Source organism: Anopheles ziemanni (genome assembly GCF_943734765.1).
Source record: "Anopheles ziemanni chromosome X unlocalized genomic scaffold, idAnoZiCoDA_A2_x.2 X_unloc_105, whole genome shotgun sequence".
NCBI lineage: Eukaryota > Metazoa > Arthropoda > Insecta > Diptera > Culicidae > Anopheles > Anopheles ziemanni.
The window spans coordinates 42,501-46,442 of record NW_026689714.1 but is presented as its reverse complement, the minus strand read 5'-3'; the positions used below and the strand labels follow the sequence as shown (position 1 = coordinate 46,442).

At 49.5% G+C, this 3,942-nt stretch overlaps 2 non-coding genes across 2 annotated transcripts in view; both read left to right on the top strand.

Annotated features, from left to right (window-relative positions):
• The first annotated feature begins 2,960 nt into the window (after positions 1 to 2,960).
• Positions 2,961 to 3,115, top strand: LOC131291549 (5.8S ribosomal RNA). Its single transcript, XR_009189340.1, has one exon. It is a non-coding gene; the product is annotated as a 5.8S ribosomal RNA (ribosomal RNA).
• A 487-nt stretch (positions 3,116 to 3,602) lies between these two features.
• LOC131291550 (large subunit ribosomal RNA) overlaps positions 3,603 to 3,942 on the top strand; it is a 4,091-nt gene continuing 3,751 nt past the window's right edge. The window contains exon 1 of the ribosomal RNA XR_009189341.1: positions 3,603 to 3,942. This exon is cut by the window's right edge and continues 3,751 nt beyond it. This is a non-coding gene — a ribosomal RNA (large subunit ribosomal RNA).

Below are 3,942 nucleotides of genomic sequence, written 5' to 3'. Positions count from 1 at the left end.
CAAGACCTCCGGGTTGAGACTTTCCGCGTCGGTGGTGTCGCGCACCGCCTATCCGAAAGATGGTGTAACAGGGGTGTTCGATCAGCAATGGTCGGATGCCCCGTCATAGTCCAACTATGACAACCAAAGTCAAGACCTCCGGGTTGAGACTTTCCGCGTCCGGAGGTACGCGTACCGCCTACCCGAAAGATGGTGTGCTTCTGGGGTATTCGATGAGTCGGATACCCCGTCGTAGTCCAACTATGACAATCAAAGTCAAGACCTCCGGGTTGAGACTTCCGCGTCCGGAGGTACGCGTACCGCCTACCCGAAAGATGGTGTGCTTCTGGGGTATTCGATGAGTCGGATACCCCGTCGTAGTCCAACTATGACAATCAAAGTCAAGACCTCCGGGTTGAGACTTCCGCGTCCGGAGGTACGCGTACCGCCTACCCGAAAGATGGTGAATCAGGGGTGTTCGATCAGCAATGGTCGGATGCCCCGTCGTAGTCCAACTATGACAATCAAAGTCAAGACCTCCGGGTTGAGACTTTCTAAGAGTACAAGCATAAAGGAACACGGACCAAGCCGTACCGAGAGAATCGGTACTAGAGCCCTTGTGGTTCTACATTGAGAGAGCCCTCGTGGTTCTCATTAGGGGCTTTATGCAAGAAGTACTCAATACTGTGGTGTGAAGTATAAAGTATAGAGTCCTCCACTGGTCCACGCTGCTCCGGCGGTCCTGGGTAAGATAGTTCATTCTAGCTTGCCCTATGTGGAAGAGGACTCAATACCCTACCTGTTGAGCTTGAAACAAAGTCATCACTTGGGCATGCTCATATTGCCATACACAATTACATTATATTCGAATGAGCATGCAAGCGACCCTATATAGACCGAACCAAAACGATAGATACCGCCGTAGTTCACCCCCACCAAGTGATGACTTCAGTATGGCTAGTGTGTGAAGTATAAAGTATAGTCCTCCCCTGGTCCACACTGCTTCGGCGGTCCTGGGTAAGATAGTTAGTTCTAGCTTGCCCTATGTGGAAGAGGACACAATACTTAATACTTAGAGTACAAGCATAAAGGAACACGGACCAAGCCGTACCGAGAGAATCGGTACTAGAGCCCTCGTGGTTCTACATTGAGAGAGCCCTCGTGGTTCTCATTAGGGGCTTTATGCAAGTCGTACTCAATACTGTGGTGTGAAGTATAAAGTATAGAGTCCTCCACTGGTCCACGCTGCTCCGGCGGTCCTGGGTAAGATAGTTCATTCTAGCTTGCCCTATGTGGAAGAGGACTCAATACCCTACCTGTTGAGCTTGAAACAAAGTCATCACTTGGGCATGCTCATATTGCCATACAATATTCCATTATCTACTAATGAGCATGCAGCTATATGATTATAACCTGTAAACGATTACCCCGCCGTAGTTCAGCGCTTCAACCAAGTGATGACTTCAGTATGGCTAGTGTGTGAAGTATAAAGTATAGTCCTCCCCTGGTCCACACTGCTTCGGCGGTCCTGGGTAAGATAGTTAGTTCTAGCTTGCCCTATGTGGAAGAGGACACCATACTTAATACTGTGGTGTAATGAACAAAGTATAGTCCTCCACTGGTCCACGCTGCTTCGGCGGTCCTGGGTAAGATAGTTAGTTCTAGCTTGCCCTATGTGGAAGAGGGCATACAAGACAAAGTATAGTTCTCCCCTGGTCCACGCTGCTTCGGCGGTCCTGGGTAAGATAGTTAATTCTAGCTTGCCCTATGTGGAAGAGAGCATACATGAACCAAGAACGAAGGTTATGATCGAGGAATGATTCGACAACTAACCGATGGTATGAAATGTGAAGAATTCAAGCAAGCACACAATCAAGTCATCACTTGGGCATGCTCGATAGCCAACCTCATGACATTAACCTAGTAGAGCATGCGAAAACCAATATATATGTAAACGATGCCTCCCTAGTTCAGCGCTTCAACCAAGTGATGACTTCAGAATGGCTAAATCAAATCGGTTCAAACCATACCATCGGTATCCTATTGAAACACACAAGTCGATATCAAACCTCATGATTGTGTAGTCCTCCACTGGTCCACGCCGCTTCGGCCGTCCTGGGTAAAATGGAACATTCCAGCTTGCCCTATGTGGAAGAGGGCACATTACTCAATACTGTGGTGTGAAGTATAAAGTTCAGTTCTCCCCTGGTCCACGCTGCTTCGGCGGTCCTGGGTAAGATAGTTCATTCTAGCTTGCCCTATGTGGAAGAGGACACTTCATACTTCGTCTCTAAGCGGCGGCTTGACTCCTCCCTACGGGGAACGGGTTTACGCGCACAGCGGCGGCTTACGCACTATGGCAGTCATGGATGCCTTACGTTTCTATGAAAAGTGTGTTCCTCCCCTGGTCCACGCTGCTTCGGCAGTCCTGGGTAAGATAGTTAGTTCTAGCTTGCCCTATGTGGAAGAGGACACGTAGACTTACTGTGGTGTGAAGTATAAAGTTCAGTTCTCCCCTGGTCCACGCCGCTTCGGCCGTCCTGGGTAAAATGGATTCATCCAGCTTGCCCTATGTGGAATGAGGACACTTTATGCTTCGTCTCTAAGCGGCGGCTTGCTCCTCCCTACGGGGAACGGGTATACGCGCACAGCGGCGGCTTACGTTATGGCAGTCATGGATGCCTTACGTTTCCATGAAAAGTGTGTTCCTCCCCTGGTCCACGCTGCTTCGGCAGTCCTGGGTAAGATAGTTAGTTCTAGCTTGCCCTATGTGGAAGAGGACACGTAGACTTACTGTGGTGTGAAGTATAAGGTTCAGTTCTCCCCTGGTCCACGCCGCTTCGGCCGTCCTGGGTAAAATGGATTCATCCAGCTTGCCCTATGTGGAATGAGGACACTTTATGCTTCGTCTCTAAGCGGCGGCTTGCTCCTCCCTACGGGGAACGGGTATACGCGCACAGCGGCGGCTTACGCAAGTTAGTCACCCTCGGCAGTGGATCACTCGGCTCATGGATCGATGAAGACCGCAGCTAACTGCGCGTCATAATGTGAACTGCAGGACACATGAACATTGATAAGTTGAACGCATATTGCACGTCGTGGGAACCTACCATGATGTACAGATGACTGAGCGCTTATATTTGAGAAATGTATCGCATACATTTAACTACGCCGTGACACCCGTCACGAGACGTGCACCATGATGTTAACTAGGGTCGCGACGACCCGCTAGCATTAAAGAACCCGTGGTTTACAATATACTGGCATTGGAATTCGAAGTATTTAGAGCGTCCGTGTTCCCGCGTGAGGCGGAAGTACGAGGAGAAGGCGTGCTTGTGGTGTCTGTGGTGGTGTTTACTGATGTCTAGCTTCAGCTTATTTATTTATTTAAATAGAAGCGAAGATGTCAAAGTAGCGTCGAAGCAGCAGCGGTAGCACAAATGATTCAAGTATGGAAGTTGACCAAAGGAACACAAACAAACTAGCGTATGGGCAATGGAAGGTATCAGTGAGTTAAACCACACGCGGGCTAACAGCCCGTTAACCGAGTCCAACGGTACATATTGGACATTGAAACAAAGTAGTCGCAAGCCAGATGTGACGATAACAACCGCAAGGTACATAAGCCTCAGTTCATGTGTGACAACCCCCTGAATTTAAGCATATTAATAAGGGGAGGAAAAGAAACCAACCGGGATTCCCTGAGTAGCTGCGAGCGAAACGGGAGAAGCTCAGCACGTAGGGGTGGCGGCCTGTCCGTCTATCCGATTCCGTGTACTGGTGCGTCTCACTATCCGTCATCTTAGCGCTTTTCAAGTCCAACTTGAATGTGGCTCAGAACCCATAGAGGGTGATAGGCCCGTAGAACAGCGCCCGTTGGATGATGGACCGAGCGTGCCATGGAGTCGTGTTGCTTGATAGTGCAGCACTAAGTGGGAGGTAAACTCCTTCTAAAGCTAAATA